This window comes from Sorex araneus, chromosome 10 (assembly GCF_027595985.1).
Source record: "Sorex araneus isolate mSorAra2 chromosome 10, mSorAra2.pri, whole genome shotgun sequence".
NCBI classification, from domain to species: Eukaryota; Metazoa; Chordata; class Mammalia; order Eulipotyphla; family Soricidae; genus Sorex; species Sorex araneus.
The window spans coordinates 14,271,625-14,293,628 of NC_073311.1; the positions used below are offsets into that span (position 1 = coordinate 14,271,625).

General features: G+C 42.2%; 1 pseudogene; it reads right to left on the minus strand.

The window, feature by feature from the left end:
- On the minus strand, positions 1-12,796 carry LOC129399144 (40S ribosomal protein S25-like; annotated as a pseudogene).
- Positions 12,797-22,004: the final 9,208 nt, after the last annotated feature.

Sequence of the window (22,004 nt, forward strand, 5' to 3'; positions counted from 1 at the left end):
TCAGGCCTCTTACCCTGCAGCTGGGGCATCCCCACCCTTGGTGTTTCTGGTGTTAATTACTTCAGCTCTGTGCTTTGAAACCAATTTTAAAAGTCCCTTACCAAGGAGCCCCTGAAGGCCGCTCTAGCCAAGGACGCCTGAATCCTCAGTCTCTTCTGACACAACAGCAGGGGTTATAGGCATATAGTTGGGGACTTCCTCGCTTAGCTTGTCATAGGTGATGAGGTTTCTGAGCTTGTGCTGAACTTTGCCTTTGGACCACTTCTTTTTTACCTTGCCCCTGGATTTGTTCACTGGGTCTTTGTGCTTCTTGGCTGATTTTACAGCATCTTCCTTTCTTCCTTTTTACCTTTCTTTCTTTCTTCCTTCCTTTCTTCCTTCCTTTCTTTCTTTCTTTCTTTCCTTCTTTCCTTCTTTCCTTCCTCCTTCCCTCCCTCCTTTCCTTCCTTCCTTCCTTCCTTCCTTTCTTCCTTCCTTCCTTTCTTTCTTCCTTCCTTCCTTTCCTTTTCTTTCTTTCTTTCTTTCTTTCTTTCTTTCTTTCTTTCTTTCTTTCTTTCTTTCTTTCTTTCTTTTTTCTTTCTTTCTTTCCTTTCTTTCTTTCCTTTCTTTCTTTATTCATTTATTTATTTCCTTTTTTCTTTCCTTCTTTCTTTCTTTTTTCCTTCTTTCTTTCTTCCTTCCTTTCTTTCTTTCTTTCTTTCTTTCTTTCTTTCTTTCTTTCTTTCTTTCTTTCTTTCTTTCTTTCTTTCTTTCTTTTGTCATCTTTGTGAGGCACTGTAAATCTTGGAGGGCAGCAGCCACCACCACAAGATGTCAGACCAAAAAAAGCTAGCTTCTTAATTCTTGGAAGGGGATGAAGGGAGAGGATGTTGGACCACACCTAGTAGTGCTTGAGGTCTACTGGCTCTGTGTTCAGGGATCATTCCTAATAGCACTTAGGGGATCCTGTGTGGTGCAGAGGAAAGAAAGAGAAAAAGAAAAAGAGAAAGGAAGGGAGTGAGGGAAAGAGTGTGAGAGGAAGGAAAGAAGGAAGGAAGGAAGGAAGGAAGGAAGGAAGGAAGGAAGGAAGGAAGGAAGGAAGGAAGGAAGGAAGGAAGGAAGGAAGGAAGGAAGGAAGGAAGGAAAGAAGGAAGGGAGAAAGGAAGGAAAGAAGGAAGGGAGGGAGGGAGGGAGGAGGAAGGAAGGAAGGAAGGAAGGAAGGAAGGAAGGAAGGAAGGAAGGAAGGAAGGAAGGAAGGAAGGAAGGAAGGAAGGGAGGGAGGGAGGGAGGGAGGGAGGGAGGGAGGGAGGGAGGGAGGAAGGAAGGAAGGAAGGAAGGAAGGAAGGAAGGAAGGAAGGAAGGAAGGAAGGAAGGAAGGAAGGAAGGAAGGGAGGGAGGAAAGAAGGAAGGAAAGGTCTATAAATATAGATATCTATACATCATATATATATATCCTGGCTCAGAATGCATATACATATATACAATGAATTTCCTAAATTAGGAGAACTATGAAAGGCTTGTTTGTTATGTTTCTGAAATGACTTTGGGAGTTACTAGGTCACCTAGTTACCATGCAATTTGAGATTTGGAATGTTCAGTGCCCTAACTCCAATTCCACACCTTGGGAGCAGAGAGGGACTAGAGAGTGGGCTCTGTCACCAATGTCCTGTGATTACTTATCCCTAAGTAACAAAAATCCCATAAAATCAGCAAAAGAAGACGATCAGAGAGCTTCCGTGCCGTGAGCAGGTGAAGGCTTAGGAGAACAGCCTGTCTGCAGAGGGCACACAGCACCCCACACCCTGATCTGCTGTATCTCTCCCACACAGGCCACTCCTGAGTTGTGTCCTTTACAGTAAGCTGGTCACCTAAGAGAAAAACATTTCTCTAATATCTGTGAGCTCCTCTAAATAATTAACAGAATCCAAAAATGTAGGGAGACAGATCTTTGGAACCTCTCAACTAGAGCTGGTTTGAAGTACAGAAAACAATCTGAGACTGGCACTTGGCATCTGAACCCGGAGGCAGTGCCCTTGAAACAGCACTTAACTTGCTCCCAGTAGACCCATATGCAATTCCTGGCACTGCATATGGTTCCCAAGCCAGCCTGAGTGCAGAGCCAAGAGGAAAACCTGAGCATTGCTTCATGTGGCCCCCAAAGAGGACAAAGATGTAATGTATTCCAGAACTATTGAAGGAATTTTAGAGAGTTAGGAAATTACCATGGAAAGGAAGGAGATTTAAATCAACGTTCTAAAACTAGAGCACAAAGCTATGAGTAACAGGCATTCAACCAGTTCAGTGATGATGACGGAGGAGAGAGTGGGACTTCCCTGAAAATCTGGCTAGTCCCTCAATTTCTCCAGCCCATCACTGATTTTGATGTGCTCATATACTACCACTAAAATGGCATGAACTTTAGCAGTTAGGCAAAAAAAGATATCAAGGGATAACAGATAGGAAGGGAAGCAGTCAAGCTATCACTATTTGTGAGTGATATGATACTATACTTAGAAAATCCTAAAAACTCTACAGAAAAGCTCCTAGAAACAATAGGTTTATATAACCTACAAAAAATTGCTTTATAGTGGCAGTCTACAAAATCAACACCCAAAAGTACATGGCTTTCCTATATACAATGAAAGAGAAGAAAGAGATATTAAATAAACTATCCTGTTCACAATAATACCTCAGGAAATCAAGTACCTCAGAATCAGCTGAACTAAAGAGGTGAAGGACCTATACAAAGAAAATTACAAAACACTACTTCAAGAAATAAAAGACGACACTAGGAAACGGAGACACATCCTCTGCTCATGGATAGGGAGAAGTAACATTATCAAATGGCAATACTTCTCAAAGCATTATATAGATTTAATGCAGTCCCTATCATTTTTCAAAGAAATAGACAAAACACTCCTGAAATTCATATGGAGTAATAAACCCTCAGGAATAGCTAAATCAATCCTTGGGGAAAAGAAGATGGGTGGCGTCACCTTCCCCAACTTCAAAGCAGTAGTAATTAAAACAGCATGGTATTGGACTAGAAATTGGACTAGACTAGGAAAGGGTTAAATATTTTGTCACAGACTCTCAAATATATAATCACTTAATCTCTGATAAAGGAGTAAGAAACGTGAAGTGAAACAAGAAAGCCTCTTCAATGAGTGGTGATGGGAAAACTGGACAGTTACCTGCAAAAAAATGAATTCTGATCTCTGTTTAATGCCAGGCACAAAAGTCAGATCAGGGGCTGGAGCAATAGCACAGCGGGTAGGGTGTTTGCCTTGCACGCAGCCGACCGAGGTTTGATTCCCAGCATCCCATATGGTCCCCTGAGCACAGCCAGGGGTAATTCCTGAGTGCAGAGCCAGGAATGACCGTTGTGCATCGCCAGGTGTGACCCAAAAAGCAAAAAAAAAAAAAAAAAGTCAGATCAAAGTGGATTAAAGACCTCAATATCAGACCTGAATACATAAGGTACATGGAGGAAAATGTAGGCAGAACCCTTCATGCTAATGAAACTAAAGGCATCGTTAAGGATGAAACACCACTGACCAAGCAAGTGGAAACCAAGCATAAACAAATGGGACTACATTAAACTAAGCAGCTTCTGCACCTCAAAAGAAACAGTGACCAAAATACACAAAATGGGAAATAATATTTACCCAATACCCATCTGATAAGGAATTAATATCCAGTATATACAAGACACTAGTAGAATTGTATAAGAAAAACACCTCCAACCCCATCAAAAAATGGGGAGAAGAAATGAACAGAAGCTTCCTCAGAAAAAAAATACAAATGGCCAAAAGGCGCATGAAAAAATGCTCTATATCACTAATCATCATGGAGATGCAAATCAAAGCAACAATGAGATATCACCTCATACCACAGAGACTGGCACACACTCAAAAGAACAGAAGCAACCAGTGTTGGTGTGGATGTGAGGAGAAAGGGACGCTACTTCACTCTTGGGAATGCCGACTAATCTAGCCTGTTTGGAAAGCAATACGGGCATTTCTTCAAAAACTAGAAAATGAGCTTCCGTATGACCCTGCAATACCACTTCTAGGAATATATCCCAAGGGTGCAAAAAAGAGCACGGTAAAAATGAATCTGTACCTGTATGTTCATTGCAGCACTGTTCACAATAGCCAGAATCTGGAAACAACCTGAGTGCCTGAGAATAGACGACTGGTTAAAGAAACTTTGATACATCTATACAATGGAATATTATGCAGATATTAGGAAATATGAAGTAATGAAATTTTAATCTTCCCCGGTGTTTAATCTCAGGCTGTATGTGTTGAACAATGAGGCACCAGATTCTATGAATGTGGTTAGTGTCTTATGCTTGTAAGCATGAGAATAAAGAGCAGTGAGGAGACACATGTGGTATGAAGAAAACCAGAAGTCTCCTAGAAAACCAGGGATAGGAAAACTGGGACTTAAGACCTCAGCATGATGGTGGATGATGGATTTGCTTTAAAGGAGCCCTGGGAATGCAGCACTCTTGTTACCACTTCAAGTCACAGCATTCTCACCCTTAGTCACCCAACTTTTGTTGCTTTTTTTGTTTTGTTTTGTTTTTTCGTTTTGGTTCATCTACTTCTATTCTGCCAATTCACCATCATTTCCATTTGTAACTTTTCTCTGTTTTGTAGCTTTATGTGCAACTCTGTCTGCACACTGTTTCACATGTTAGTAACTTTGTAAGCCCACTGAGCCGAACACAGCATACACACCCAGTTTCACTTTATGGCCCACATGTAGCCTTCTCTATTCGGGTATCTTCCAGTTTTACTCCAGAAAGGAAAGAATTTTATTTATTGTTGACCCTAAGGGGCACAACTTTGGGGCTAGGATATCCAGAGCTTCACCCAAGTGCTGGATAGACTTCAAATCCAATTAGTCTTGGTGGATATAGGGAGAAATTGGGATCACATGGTCAAAACCCTGACCATCGACACCACAAGAAACTGCCAACTTCACCTTCTCAACCAAGAGCAAGAATCCTTTAGAAGAATCTTAGCAACAAGGTCTTAATTGGCTGATTCATTTCACATGATGAATTTTTAATTTTCTTACTTAAAGAGACAGATTGAGGAATAACTGAGACAGATTGAGGAATAACCAGCCCATGGTTGCTCCCAAATTTACAATTGCTTCCCAGCCATACCTCCTGTCATGTTCTCCCACTTAAGCCAGATGAATCAAATACTCCTTCCAAGATTTTGGAATTAGACACTGAAAGTATCTTTCATTAGATGATAATGGAATGGGCAATTGAACTGAAAGAACAAACAATTTTGGCTAGCACTGACACCATGAGAAGCCAAAACTAAGTGAAATCTGGGGAAGTATAAAAGAGCTTGAAAGAGAAAAACAAATGACTTTCTTAGTTAGCAGAAAGGAGAGGTGCCAGCAACCCCTTGAAAAGTCGACTTTCTAGGAAGTTCCATTCTCTATGTAGTCTGGTCATGATTTTTGTCCTGTAAGAAGTCTAGGAAGTTGTTTTCCTTTTTAAGTAATCTCCTTCTCACTGAGCTAGATTTCTAGACTTTTTGTTCCTCTGCGAGCTATATTACAGATTCACCACCAGGATCTCACCATTCTACAAGGAAATTATCATAGATGTAAAGAGAGGGGCTCAGCAGGGTGATACCATTTCACCAAAACTTTTCAGTGCCACACTCAAGAACATCATGCGATGACTGGAATGGGAAGGAATGAGAGTGAAGATAGATGGTCGGCAACTACACCACCTCTGCTTCGCTGATGACATCGTTCTAATAACACCAAACATTAGCCAAGTGGCACAAATGCTGGCCAACTTTGACCGCAAGTGTGGAAAGGTCAAACTGCAGCTGAATCTCACCAAACCAATGTTCATGAAAAACAAACTAGTCCCTGACATTCCATTAGCTCTCAACAGAACAAACATCTTTGAATGCAGCAGCTATGTGTACCTGGGTTGAGAACTCAACATGAGGAACGACTTAGCGCCAGAACTGCGCAGGAGGAAGAGAGCAGCATGGAACGCCTTCAAGAGCAGCAAAGAAGTGGTTAAGAGGATGAAGAAACTCCAGCTCCAGGCACATCTTTTTGACTCCACCATTCTTCCCGCACTAACATACACCTCGTCGACGATCAAGAATCAGGGACGCTGTCTTGTTTGCCAAGGCATCGAAAATCAGATGGGCTGGACACGTAATGCAATTTAGAGACAAACACTGGACTAGAGCTGTTACCGATTGGATTCCACGGGACGTCAAAAGAATGTGCGGCCGCCCACCTACGAGATGGTCAGACTTCTTCATCAAAACCCTGAACGAACGGTTTTGAGGCTCTTCGCATTCCTGGAGCGAGCAGATACCATTGAGCTACAAATTCTTCCCAACTAAAATGCCCATCCCCAGTATCCAAAGTAATTTTAAGAACAACTATTTTGCTTCCCAAAGTGTCTGAGTAAGATCTTTTCCTCCATCTTCCCACTGAATCATAGAAGAAAAATTAGTATATTTTCTCCATTGGCATAGAAGAAAATATACTAATAAGCCACCAATTCCTTCTCTAGTAGTACTTTTTCCACCATTTAATTTGTTGTGGTTACTTTTTATTATTAGTGCTTATATATATGTGTGTGTATCATGGGCTGGAGCGATAGCACAGCAGAAGGGTGTTCATCTTTCATGAGGCCGACTGGTGTTCGATTCCTCCGCCTCTCTCGGAGAGCCCGGCAAGCTACCAAGAGTATCGCACCCGCACAGCAGAGCCTGGCTAGCTACCCGTGTTGTATTGGATATGCCAAAAACAGTAACAATAAGTCTCTCAATGAGAGACGTTACTGGTGCCCGCTCAAGCAAATCGATGAGCAACGGGATGACAGTGACAGTGACAGTGACAGTGTGTATCATATATATACAACCTCTAAAATGAAGTAAAAATTTATATTAAAATTTTTATGTATATACATATGGAATATTTTTTTCTTTTTGGGTCACACCCAGCGATGCACAGGGGTTACTCCTGGCTCATGCATTCAGAAATTACTTCTGGTGGTGCTCGAGGGACCGTGTGGGATGCTGGGAATTGAACCGGGGTTGACCCTGTGCAAGGCAAATGCCCTACCCACTATGCTATCACTCCAGCCCTTATATATGGAATTTTTACCTAAAACTCTAAACGATTTTTTGTGGCTTTCTGGAGCAGGAATAATAGCACAGTGAGTAAGGTGTACTTGACCCAGGTTTGCTCCCAAATCCCACCAGGAATGATCCCTGAGCACAGAGCCAGGAGTAAGCCCTAAGCACAGCTAGGTATGACAAAAACAAGATAAAACAAAAGTGCCTTTCTGTCCTCAAATAGGATTTTGAAGAAGGAGCCTAGTAGAGCCGCAGGTCCGATAGCCATACATCTGAGTGCTGACATATACCAGCTCAGGGGGCATCTTCCTTAATTCTGGATGGAAATATCACTTAGTTCCTCAAAACTCCCACTTCTCTAAAATAAATATAAGAATAGCATCTTCCTCCTAGCTTACCTTGAGAGATTTTTAATATGCAATAAGGGCTCAAAACCTGTTTAGCTCTTGTCTAGAGTTCAGGAGGTCTCAATAAATAAAACTTTTTCTGTTTTTGTTCTGAACCTGCTGAAAATCCAGAGACCAACAACAAGGAGGTCAAACATCACCTTTATTACTGATAAAGCTGATAAAAGGCAATAGGGCTGTCCTCTGCAGGCAAGCCGGCCTCCCCGCTCGGAATCTGAGAAATGGCTAACTTGTCTGAGTCACAGAGAGCATGGGACCTCTGCAGACCCTACCCCCACCCCCACAGGCTTGTTTGTGTGAATTCCAGCACTTGAGGACAGAACCAAATGTCCGCTTGTGGGGCAGTAACAGGAGAAAGAGAAGACCAAGTTCTTCTCAATTCCAGTAAGATAGGTCACTTATCCTTCCTGTGGCAAAAGTTAGTGAGACAAGGAAATGACACCAGGGGTATTACTCTGAAAGAAACCACTCTATGTGGGAGGAAACGGGAAGGGAAACTTTGCTGTGTTCTCTTGGTTTAATTCAATTCCCTTGGTTTAGTTTAACTCTCTCAGTCTTAAACTGGAAGTTGCAGTCAACCAGAGGTGTGGCTACCTCTCAGAAGAGGATGTTCGCCAAATCTCCTGGCAGCTTTATTCCCAGCTTCTTAAACCTGTTCCCTCCAACAGCAGACTGACAAATCAGTCTGGATATATCTCCTGGATATATCTTCCCAGGACTTTGGGGCAAGAGACTGGATCTCCAGGTAGAGTATTATCCTGTGATACTGTACTATCTCTAATACTGTCCTTTCCCAGCTTGTGAATGCTTAACTTGCTTAAGGCCAGTGAGTCTGTATGAAACTGACCTGGGGCCCCACACTGTAAATCTCAGTAATCTGCCAAGGACAGGATACCACCCTGCTGAAGGTTCAAACTCCAAACAGAACTTTGAGGCGCTTGGCAAGTGGCATCCTTTGTCTCGGCCTGAGTTCTAAGGTAGTGAGAAATTACTAAGAGGACTCAAAAACGTTCCTTCAAAAAAAAGGTTTTTGCACACCTATGTTTATTGTACCTATTTACAAGATCCTGGACTGGAGCTATAGCCCAGCAAGTAGGGCGTTAGCCATACATGCAGCCGACCCCGGTTCAATTCCTCTGTCTCTCTCAGAGAGCCCAGCAAGCTACTGAGAGTATTTTGCCCGCACAACAGAGCCTGGCAAGCTACCCGTGGCGTATTCGATATGCCAAAAACAGTAACAACAAGTCTCACAATGGAAACATTACTGGTGCCTGCCTGAGCAAATTGATGAACAACAGGAGGACAGTGCTACAGTGCTACATTTACAAGATCCAAGATCTGGAAATAATCGAAGTGTCCAACATCTTTAATCAAGATAAGCAGGTAAGGGAAGTGTAGGGTATGGGACTGGAGAGAGCTCAAAGGCTGGAGACCCCCACATGGGGGTCTGCACTCCACATCCCAAGGGCCTCCGAGCACCACTGGGAGCAGGGTCAGGAATAGCCTCCACCCAAAAGAAAGAAACCATAGCATTTTTACACAGCAGAATATTTCTCAGCTATATGAAAATATTAAAACTTCCTTGAGGAGATAGAAGTGGGTCACAGTTTTGTGCTATTGAGAGTTTACTCCAGTTCTATACTTAGGGATAACGCTGAGCAGTGCCCAGAGGACCATGTGTGGGACTGGGGATAGAATCCAGGTTGACTGCTTGCAATACTAGCACTTAACCCCTGTACTCTTTCTCTATCTCCCATAAGATAAATTCTTGCAGCTTGGAGGGTCTGTTAGGTTAAACTAAGTGAATCTGAAGGAGCAATACAAGTACAAATACCAAATGATCTCATTAACATGTGGGACATAAAGAAATACAGTAAGAGAATGGACAATGAAAACAAACTCTGAGATTCTACCAACAGAATTAAATTTGCCGAGCCCATGTGAATGGGGAGTGGGGCGTGGGGGCAGGCAGTGGAGGAGAAGTGCCTTGGGTCAGTGGTGGAAAGATATTGGCATTGTGGTAGGGCTGGTACATTGTATGCCTACCACAAAGATTGTTGTAACATGAGACCTCGATTAATAAAAAATTTTAAGGCTGGGGCTGGAGCAATAACACAGCGGGTAGGGTGTTTGCCTTGCACACGGCCGACCTGGGTTCAATTCCCAGCATCCCATATGGTTCCCTGAGCACCACTAGGAGTAATTCCTGAGTGCAGAGCCAGGAGGTAACCCCTGTGCATTGCTGGATGTGACCCAAAAAGCAAAAAAAAAAAAAATTAAGGCAAAAATGAATCAATCTGTCACAATTTCTAGAAATAATATAATATAAAGTAGCTTAACTATCTCACCAAGTGGGCTTTCCAGAGTAGCCGTATTCTCTCCCCATAGGCAGCATTGCACGACCACAGCTCCCACTGTGGACACAGCCCCACCAGAGTGATCCCTGAGCTGAGAACCAGGAGTAAGTCCTGAGCAACAACAGCTGTGCCTTCACCCAAAAAAAGAAAAGAAAAGAAAAGAAAAGAAAAGAAAAGAAAAGAAAAGAAAAGAAAAGAAAAGAAAAGAAAAGGAGAAAAAAAATAAATTCACATTTCTCAGATCTAATTAGAGACCCACTGAACCAGAAGTAGGAGTGAACCATTTTAACCAGTCTTCCAGGTGTTTCTGAGACAGTTGAAAATTTACCAAAATAAAACAACATTTTATTCACCTTCCTGAAAGAGCTAGGTCTTTTGGGGAAAATAAGCTATCCCTTACCCATATGGCAGGGAGAACTGGAAGCAAAAGGAAAAGATGAATGACTATAAGAATGAGAGCAAAAGAGATCATAGGACCAGGAAGATGGCTCAAAGGACTAGAACACATGTGTGAGGTCCAGGGGCTGATCTTCAGCATCACATGGCCCCCCAGCACAATCATACGTGGCTTTGGGAGTCCCCAAGCACTGCTGGGCCAAATAGCACCACACAGTGTGGCCCAAGCACTGAAGGCCAAGGCAGGCCAAGATGAGTATTGCTGGGAGAGACACTGGTCTTCGAGCCTTCTTGGAAAGGCAAAAATACAGCAAAAATCTAACACTTATGCACATGTACACACACACACACACACACACACACAGCAAAAGGAAAGTAGGGAACCATGAAGGCTGACAGGAGAAATTTCCTTAAATTTTTTTTAGTGATAATGTTGGTCAAAGTATCCACTGGGAGAAATATTTATAGAACTCTGGAAATATCTCCATCCTCTGTTTACATTAAACTTCAAGGAATTTACGTGGCACATATTTGTAGTCATTCAATTATTTAGTAAACATGCGTTGAGTGGTTTCTTCGAGGGGGAGTATCAAGTGGTGGTTGAACAACCAGGTGGCCTGGGTTTCAACCCCATCCCCATCTCTAACCCTTCATGGCTGCGTAGCCTTGGGCACTCACTTCTCTGCTTAACACAGGGCTTGAATATAGAATGAATGCATTAATTTGTGGTATATTAAAAAAGTATATATAGTAGAAGAATATCCAAGGCCAGGGAAAACAGGTGTTAGGAAGACTGGTCAATGGTTGCAATTAACCACAAGTGTCAGGGGGGAGGGGGGAGCTGAGGGTAGTTAAGATAGAGAAGAGACCGCTATGACAATAATAGCTGGGAATGGTCATGTTGGATAACTTTCAGAATCAATATTGCAAACCATAGTGTCCAAAAGGAGAAAGACAGAGAGAGAGAGAGAGAGAGAGAGAGAGAGAGAGAGAGAGAAGAAAAAGAAAAGTGTCTGCCATAGAGGCAGGCAGGGGGTGGGGGGTGATGGGAGGGAACCTGGGGATACTGATGCTGGGAAATGAACACTGGTAGAGGTATGGGTGTAGGAATACTGTATTTATGAAATCCAATCATGAACAGCTTTGTAAAAATTAATTAATTTTATTAAAAATTAAAATAAACCTAAAAAAAATAGGGCTTGAAAATCACCGTGCCCTGTCTGTCACCAACATTCATTTTCCAATGAATATAAAAAGGAAGAGTAAAATGAAGGAATGAAGAAATAATCATAGAAATAATTCACTGGAGAGATTCGCCGTTCCACGTATTCAATGTTTGTCAGATCAGCCCCTAAGAGTTGTCTTTGCTTGGGGCGCGGCACTGCTAGCAGTGCTCAGGGTCACCACTAGGGGTAAGACAGACAGATTATGGGCACCAGGGCTGTGAGCCATCTCCCTGACCCAGCTCCTCATATTAAAATCATCACTCTGCATATAAGTGTATCAACATGGAAAGTATCATGCTAAGTGAAATGAGTCAGAAAGAGAGAGACAGACATAGAAAGATTGCACTCATCTGTGGAATATAAAATAAAATAACAGAATAGGAGACTAACACCCAAGAATAATAGAGATAAGTACCAGGAGGTTGGCTCCAAGTCTTGGATGCTGGCCCCACACACTGGAGGAAGGGGCAGCTCGCAAAGAGAAGGGAACACCAGGTAAAGTGTGGTTTGAGGACCCGCACGGGATGAGAGATGCGCGCTGAAAATAGAATATAGACCAAACACGATGGCCACGCAGTGCCTCTGTTGCAAACCACAACACTCAAAAGGAAAGAGAGAACAAAAGGGAATGCCCTGCCTCAGAGGTGGGGGGTGGGGGAGGGCAAGGAAGGATGGGGTGGGAGGGTGGGAGGGATACTGGGAACATTGGTGGAGGGGACTGGGCACTGGTGGAGGGATATAAACAAAATGCAAATGTGAAAGTTCATACATTTGTAACTGTAACTCATGGTAATTCACTAATAAAAAAAATTTAAAAAATTAAATAAAATCTCTAGAGTTCTCTAGTCAGACGAAAAGATCCTGCCTGACCTTTTGCTCCAAACTTGCTAACCATTGAGAGATTTGTTGGAATCAACAATAAGGAAGCTGTCCACAAAATAGAAGAAATAAACACCCTTGTACTTTTACCAAGACTTTTTGTCTTAACAAGAGCAGAATTGGCCCTCTGGGGTATTGGAGGGGACTTTGATCTAAAGTAGAACAAATGTCATTCTTTCTGATTAGCATAACTTTATTTTTCCAATGGAAAAATGAGAATTCTTCATATGTTACTTTGTTGTAATAATTAGAAAAAGATTGTGTAGCTGATTTTGCTTGCTACAATCTCTAGAATATTTGGTAGTTTTCCTCTAGATACCTTTGTAATGAGGACGTTTCAATACATTTCGTGTATGATTGAAGTCAATTATCTTTCTCAGCCAAAATTCCTCACAGATGGACATTAGCTCTGCTAGACAACTGAGCCAGTTCCTCCCATCACCCCTGGAATGGCTGGCCCAGTGTTGGGCAAGAGGAAAATAGGGCAAGAGAGGATGTCCGCGCTGCAGGGAGCTCCTAACCTCCTGGGACAACCAAACAGCGTCAAGCCTCCTGCGGGTGAGGCAGTATCCCAGGTTAGCACAAGTAGGCAGTCAAGTCAGGGAGAACTTCTGAAGATGAAGTCTTGGTTCCAGCCAGACCCTCTGGAACCCGTGTGCCTGGGTCTGCCTGCAGGACTAATTGAAATTTTTGTTATTAATAGTTTATGGAAAATGGTGCAACTGTGGGGATTGGGTCTGTCATTTCATGGTTCAGCGTGGGAGGTTACAAAGATGCATAGAGCTCATCAACAAACCTTTGGAATCTCCTGGAGGAAGTCGGCTCGTTTCAATGACAAAGGGTAGCAAAGTGATGACAGAAGCTTATTTTACTGTCAGCAGGGCTGTTCATAGAGGCGTTGTGAAAGTTTTTCTAGCATTTGGTTATACTCATTGTTCATAACTTCTGTCTCCTCATCAAAAAGGCCAAACTTTAAACTGGAAAGTGCTCAACTGGATGAGAGCAGGCTTTGCATGCAGAAGGTCTGGGTTCGCATTCCGCATTGCACGGTCGTCAGTGCACTTCCAGAAGTGATCCCTGAGCACCTATGTGGGAATAGATTCTGAGCACCAATGGGCCCAGAAAACAAAAACTCAAAAAGGTCAAACTTTTATATGGAAAGTTTATAAACACATCATTTCTGTTGTGTTTAAAAGATTTGGGTTGTCTATGTTCAAGTAAAATGTTTTTCTACTTCTTGACACAATTTTTTTTGCGGGGGGAGGGGGTCACACTCAGCGATGCTCAGGAGTGACTCCTGGCGGTGCTTTGGGGACTGACTATATGGGATACAGGGATTGAACCTAGATCAGCCGCATGCAAGGCAAATGCCCTACCCGCTGTACTATCACTCAGGGTCCCTTGACACAATTATTGATTAAAGAATTGTTGGAACTGCTGTTTGTATTTTTCATCCCCCAAAACAAAGTTTCCACTGAATAAGCATTCTTTGCTTTTATGTCACCCCATACCCACTTCTCCTGCCACCTTATTATTAGACTTTAAACTTGGGCTTTGGCTTAGGAGCCCATGAAGGAGATTAAATGTGGGTATAAGAATTTAATGCCGGGGGCTGAAGCAATAGCACAGCGGGTAGGGCATTTGCCTTGCACGTGGCCGACCTGGGTTCAATTCCCAGCATCCTATATGGTCCCCCAAGCACCGCTAGGAGTAATTCCTGAGTGCATGAGCCAGGAGTAACCCCTGTGCATTGCCGGTGTGACCCAAAAAGGAAAAAAAAAAAAAACAAGAACTTAATGCCAATGTTTTAGTCTCCTCCTCTTCATGGGGAATGAGGTTTCCAGCTGGAGCTGTTGATAGGTCTCGTTGCTCGAAGGAGAGCTGTCCCTCCATAGCAGGAGGCAGGCTCTGAGACGGCCCCTCACCCATCTCCACCTGCTGCCATTCACACCCTTCCCGGCCTCTACAATCCCTGCATCACCTACAGCACACGGCAGAAATGACGACCTGTTGTTTCCAGTGCAAGGTTCCAAGAAATTGTAAGAGACTCTGTTTTGCTGTCCCATTTTTGTTTTTTCTTCACCTGCTCTGGAAGCCAGCAGCCATGCCACAAGCACGCTGAGGAGACGTACATGTGTTGAGAAACTGAGGCAAACAGTTGTGTGACTAAACTTGGAAGTAGATCCTTCAGCATCAGATGACTTGACTTCAGCCCTAGTCAGCAGCCTGACACAATTTCATAAGAGATCCTGCACTAAACACCTGGCTAAAACTCATTTGGATTTCTGGTCCTCAGAGACTGTGATAATAGTCTTTTGCTAAGCTGCTTAATTTGGGCATAATTTGTTACACAGCAAACCCTAATACAACCTTTCTGTGTTAAATGGGGAGTCATAATTCACTTAAATATTAGAGTACTTAAAGATTTCAAACCTGGGTGGCTGGAGAACTAGTACAGTAGGTAGGGTCTTGTCCTGCACGAGGCCAACTCACCCAGAATCCCTACCTCTACATATAGTTTACAGTTACCTGAGCACTGCCAGTAATGATCCCTGGGCACAGAGTAGGTAGTAAGCCCTAAGCAATGCAGGATGTGTCTCCCAAAGAAAACAAATAAAACTCGGGAAGCCAGAATAATTCCTTAGCATCTGTTTAGAATAAAGAGCATTCATGAGAATGAGTTGAGCGTTAGTACTGTTTCTGATAGCTGGTAGGTCCACACCTCATAATGAGACAGAATCTAAAAGAAAAATTTTGACTTGTAGTCACTTGGATTCCAGACATTGAAACAGATGTTCCAGTGTTTTGAAGCTACATTTCTTCATGCTTTTACGTTTTAAACAATTTAAATCCTCCATTTGTCCCAAGCCTGAAGCAGCCCTTCTTAAATTTTATTATACAGAGAACCACTAGGGAATGTTATAAAAATGCAGATGCTGATTCAGTAGGTCCAACATTTCTAACAAGTCCTCAGGTGTTCCCGAATCTGTAGATCACAGAACCACACAGTGAGTTTCACACGAGGGAATCTGTAACAGTTCATCTTCTTCCAAATGCCAGTTCTATCCATCAACACTATTTCGTTTCCAAATCTTCCCTCCTAGAATGTTACTTTGCCAAGTAGCCTTCCAAACAAAATCTTACATGAAACATCTATTCTTTCTCCCAACTAGTTCTTCAAGTCTTTCTGAAGCTTTAGTAATTTGACTCCATCCCCACATGCCTTCTCTTTTTACCCAAAGGCTACCTATCCGCTAGCACATTTTTAAGTCCCCTTCCTTCAAACTCCTTCAAGCTGACATCTGCTATAGCTAGCTAATGCTAACCCAGGCCCTGTACTATGACTTTAATCTGTTATTATAATGTGAAGTGAGATAAATACTTGTATTAGCCATATCTGACAAAGAAATATTTGTTTAAAGGTATTGAATATACACCCTGAGGCTAAAGGAGGATCCCCACCCCCAAGTACAGAAAATTAAACTTATTTTTCTCTTTTTTGAAGATTCCTTCTGCTGTCAGCCCTGGTTCCACATAGCTAAACATGCAACTCCCATGGTCTCTTATTCCATCTCCTAATTTCAACGTAGAGTTAGTTAATTCTCATAGTTCTAACATCTCATTCCATTTCTATCTTGTAATTGTTGATGAAAATCAGGCATAGGTCCACAAAAGTATAGCTGAATTCAGTTAACCTATGTTGAGAATAAAAACCTCTATTGACCTCAGAGAGTTATTTTTTTTTTCTTTTTGGGTCACACCGGCGATGCTCAAGGGTCACTCCTGGCTCTGCACTCAGGAATTACTCCTGGCGGTGCTCGGGGGACCATACGGGATGCTGGGAATCAAATCCGGGTCGGCCGCATGCAGGACAAATGCCTACCCGCTGTGCTATCCCTCCAGCCCCTGACACTTAATTTTTAAGGTGTGTGTGTGTGTGTGTGTGTGTGTGTGTGTGTGTGTGTGTGGCTAATGAGAATAAAATATTTGGGAGAGGGGCTTTGAAGCCATGTCTCGTTGTACTCAGGGATCACTACTTCTAGAGCTTGGGCAACTATATATATAATATATATATTACATATATGTACATATATGCATGTAATAGGGTGGTGCCAGGAATTGAACCTGGGTCAGCCACATACAAGGCAAGCACTTTACTAGCTGTACTATCTCTCCAGCACCTCAATTTTTGTTTTGGCTTTGGTGTCACAGCTGGCAGTGCTCAGGGCTCAGTCATGGCAGTGCTTGGGGGATCACATGTGGTGCCAGGGATCAAACCCGGTGATTCATGTGCAGGGCAGGCACCTTACCAGCTGTACTCTCTCCAGTGAGAATGAAAATTTTAAATACTTAACAGTTCCAGAAGTGTTTGATTTCAAATGCAGCGAATTCTTCTGCCACATATGGTTCCCTAAGAAAGGTTCGATAACACTTGATTTTTACAAAAGACCTACTTTACAGTCTGTTTGAATCAGCTCAGACCAAGGCTCTGGCAGCAGCACCCACTCCCCACCACTCTAGCTACACAAAGGGCTCAACTCCACCGCTCAATGAATATTCTCTGCAGACATTTATTCCCTGAATTATCTCAGCACCGGTGCCAGACACCTTCTGCTGCCACTTTGACTCACCTGCTCAGACCATAGATCTGGAGGTGTCTGGACTACCTGGCAACATGTGTGGCCATGTGACACCTCTGGAAACCTGATAGTTTTGGGGCCATACCCGGCAATGCTCAGGGATTACTCCTGGCTCTGCACTCAGGAATTATTCCTGGCGGTGCTCAGGGGACCATATGGGATGCTGGCAATCGAACCTGGATCAGCCACGTGCAAGACCAGTACCCTACCTGCCATGCTATTGCTCAGGCTCTAAAGCTCAATAAATTCTTCGGTAAGGACTTATCACCCCTACAATGAGATATAACAATGTTCACATAGATTCATTTTCTAGATTTATTGATTTTAACATTGCAACTTTGTTCTCTAAGCAATTCTAATCCTAGAATTCTATCACCAGTTGCCGTTTTATATTTTCGGAGCTTGGGACCACACATGGCATTGCCCAAGGCTTACTCCTGGTTCTGTACTCAAGATTCATTCCTGCAAGGTTCAGTCAGCCAACCATATAGAATGCTGAAGAGTGAACCCAGTTTGGCTTCGAGCAAGGGCAAGTGACCTAACTCACTGTACTCTCTAACCTCAGAACTGAAATTTTAGTGGCTCATCGTTAGTGTGTAAAACAAGCTATAGGTTTGACTCCAACCTCATCCTATTTATGATTTAGTGTGATGGCTGTGACAGAAATGGTTAGCTATCCCCATTTTGTACTCTTTCCTCCTTCCTTATGAATCTCTGCTGTCCACATAGTCACAGGAAATGAAGACGACTTCCCAATTTCCCTTGCAGTGACCAAGTGTCTATGTTCTGAGCAATGCGGGGAAAGCAGATTTAATACTCCGCTGTGGGAAGCACTCAGGAGAGGTTTGCCCATATTCTTCCTTCCTGCTACAGAGCATGAACAAAGTGGGGTAGAAAAGCCCCTTAGCAGGACCACACCCAGATTATGCTTGAGCAATCAGGGAAAGCCCTCCCCACTGCACAGGAATTAGGGTCCTGTTCAACCCTTTGTGTGAATTAGAAAAAGGGCCCTTCTGCCAGGTGCCCAGCCAATACTCAAGAAGGCTTGATAAATTAATAATGGGCTTAATTTCAGCCCTTAATCTTTTAGAGAAATCTCCACTTCGGTCTGTTTTGATTTTTCGGTTAAATTAACATAAAGCTCACAGACCAGGTACAGGAAGCCCCAGATTTTACTCTAGGTTAGGTCACGTTCTTCCCACATGGTGCTCTCTGCCCATGTCCCCCACAAACTCCATCACATAGCTTTTGTTATCGTTCTGATTTTTTTTTTTTTTTGGTTCCTGGGCCCCACCTGTTGCAACTGGGGAACCATATGACGTGTTGGGTACTGTATCCAGGTTGACCAAGGCAAGAACCTTACTTTGCTGTATTCTCTCTGCCCACCCCCTGCCTCCTCTGCCCCTTTTGATCATTTGAGACAAGGATTTCTACCTTGTCCCTAATTTAGTAAGTTAGCCTAATTACAGTAAAAAGTAAAATCAATTCCCATCTCTTTAAGTAAACTCCTGAAGAGCTGTCTTCCAGCTTGGTATCACACAAACTTTATGCAGGTCCTCTTGCCTAGCTAGGTCATTCTATTCAGTCTGGGAGCGGGGCGGGGAGTAAGCTCCAACTGCCTGTCTGTACTGCTGTGCTCTCCCATAATCTCAGCAAATGTTGAAAATAGCTTGGATTACTAGTTCATCTCTGCACTCAAATAAGATCGAATGCTTTGAGTCCCATAAATAAAAGAAAACTGAGTCCTGAATTAAAGTCTTTATCCTGTTACACCACAAGAACTCTGCTAACAAGATAAAAAGCATCAAAATAGAAAATAGAAGCTGAGCAGACCAGACTTTTGATAGTAATTTCTTTTGACTTAACCCAAACACCATCAACTAATGGGTATTTTTACCCTTTTTGGCAGCAACACTAGGAATGAGTCACTTATTTTTTTTGTTTTTGTTTTTTTACAGAAATGAAGAACTTGACTTTTATTATTTTCTAACAATTCCCTTTGCCATTCTTTTACGTTTGTTGGAACAAGTAATATGAAATAAATTTATTATATGCCTGCAAAAGGGGTAGGCTTGAGTGAGGGAGGGAACCTGGGGACATTGGTGGACAGAAATGGGAATAATCTAGGAGGTAAATAGAATGAGATTATTTTTTTTTAATTTTTTATTAGAGAATCACTGTTATGTATAGTTACAAACTTATGAACTTTTGTGTTTGCATTTGAGTCACTTAATTTAAATGATAGTATGCTACAATGAATTTCTCAAAGTACGGACTCATTTTAGTAATAATAGGACCATAAGTTCCAATTCATGATTCGGTTAAAAAATTTTTAAATAAAACTAGTTTCAAGCATCCCTTCTCTCAAAATTTTAGAAAATGATCCCAAACTCAAGAAATTACTCATTTTTAAGAGACAATTTATTCCCTCTCAACAACTCTGACAGGGAGGAATGAACTGGGCTCAATGTTAGTGACTGGGCTAAATCTAACTTCCAGATCTTTTAGATAAATGTGCTTTTCTCATTACTCACATAGGTTCACACTCCTCTATTTCCTGAAACTATTTCTTTGTAGCTCTTTTCAACAAGCATGAAGTGCCAAATCTATCTGCAAGGCAGTCTCATAATCTTGAGGCTATAATGTGCCGAGTGTTTGTTTTAGCTTTGGCAGCAGATGTCCTGATTATCTCTATTAATGCAAATAGCTCACCAGTCCTCTAATTACTCTTCCTAATTGGTTCAGCTCCCCTAGGCTATCATTGCCTATCACTGTTTCATAAAAGTTACATCATTAGGTAGGAACATTTTCAAGATTTAATTTGCTTGATCAACCAAGCAGTATCATAAACCCACCTCTGATTTTGGCAGAGTCGATAATCAATCTTGAAGCTTTTAAATTATCAAGTGAAGGGCAAATGCAATATATTCTCTTCCAGAACAGCTGTGCAAATAGTTTTCATGTTTGGGTTTAGGCTTTTACTTAATTTCTAGATGCCCCTTGAAGAGTTCTGTTCATTTATATTTTGGGTGATCTCCAAAATGTATTAAAATCTTCGATAAAAGCATTCAATTATTCTATATTTGTGGCACAACTGACATTTTCTCAACATTCTATTTATATGTGTAGTAATTTACATAGTAAATTGTGTCTTTAAAAGAAATAAGACCCACCAACACTCATGACAAACTATTCCAGGAATTGATCAGAGATATCGATCTCAAGTTCGTACACCAAAGGGACCGCAAGAGAAAGGCTCTGTGGGTGGTGGTGGACTGGGGATGGAGGGCAAGGCAAATGTCCTTCGATGGTTCTCTACTGGCCTCCAAGTGAAGAACACCTTGCAAAAAAAAAGGGGGGGGGACTTTTCTTATGTAAATTCAGCTAGGAAATCTGGCTGGAAAACTTATGGCAGCTTTGAAAGATATAGAGCCAACTGGCAAAGTATGGAGGAAAAAAAAGGTGCAATTGAAGAAATGTTCCATAGACACATGGCTTTTATAGTTCTTATTCCAAAATGTTCTATATTTACTACTTATTTGCACCAAGGGGCAACAAAAAATTCACAGGCATAATACCCAAATCCAAAAGGTCATAAAGTTCTATTTGTTTCTTTATCCCTCGCTCTGTTCACACACACGTATGAAAGCTGAATTAAGGAAATTATGACTTATCTGTGGATACACGATGGCTCTAAGCGAGACTATTGAACCTGTTCTGTATTACAGCCACATGTTCCTCTTTTTCAGCAACCTTGAAAAACAAATATTTGAACTACAATCTTCAATCAAGTCCCTCCACATTTGTTGTCAGTCTTAATCACCTTTTGCTTGTCTGCTTAGGGCCTTTAGCTCTTAGAAGTTGCACCTGGAGATTCTTGCTTACTTTATGATGCAGGTTTATATGCTCTTTAATTGAAAGCAAACCGCCTTAGATAATCCAGTGACAACTGTGTTACAAGGTCCACTTTCCGTTAAAAGGCAAATAGAAATATTAGGTTGTTCTTTAAAATGAAGAAAAACATAAAAATACACTGAAATCGGCCATATCATTTTCTTTACCAGAAAGGCCCCCACAGGTTTAAAAAAGCCTCTTTTGTACATCTTCCCCATCTGGAGAGAAGGCATGGGCATAAAAGACTGCAGTCTCCATGACTTGTCTTTTTTCCAGTGTGTGACAATTCTCTGCCCAAAGGAAGAATCAGTGATGTAATGTTAAATATTATAGTGTAGTACCTATAATACATTAAACAACTTTAACCAAGTTTTAACATCCTAATTACTACATGTATTTAAAAATAATCAAAACTGAGAGATATGATCCGGAGCTGCGGCGCGAGAAATGGACCCTCTGCTCCTAAAGACTTTGATCAAGAGGTCTTCTAACCCATTTTGGCACTCAGAGCGGCTTCTTGCAGCTATGCATCTAGACTGTGAACTGAGCTACAACCTTGTGCCGCCCGGGGAGGGATTTTCCCTCTCTGCCCTGTTTTTCTGAATGAAAAATGGCAGCGGCGGCAACATCCACGCGGCCAAAGCCACCCTCTAAGACCCCCCAACCCAGAGGTAGGACTTTATAGTGACGTAGCCTGTAGGTGGTCCTGGGAGAGGGGGCATTACCGGCACGCCTTCCGCCCAGATATGATCCAGAGCTGTGGCGGGAGAAACGGACCCTCTGCTCCTAAAGACTTTGATCGAGAGGTCTTCTAACCCATTTTGGCACCCAGAGTGGCTTCTTGCAGCTATGCATCTAGACTGTGAACTGAGCTAAAATATCAGAAACCCAAAACCACGCAGCCGCGACGCTCAGAATCTTCACTGTCAGCAAGGAAAAGAAATTATTAAATGATACCTTTTCAGCAGGCCTGATAATTGGGGAAAAATTCCAAACAATAATTGTGAGTTCTCTATTGAAATATTGAATATATTCAAAGTATAGAGAGAATAAAGTGAAGATCATTAGCTACTTAGTT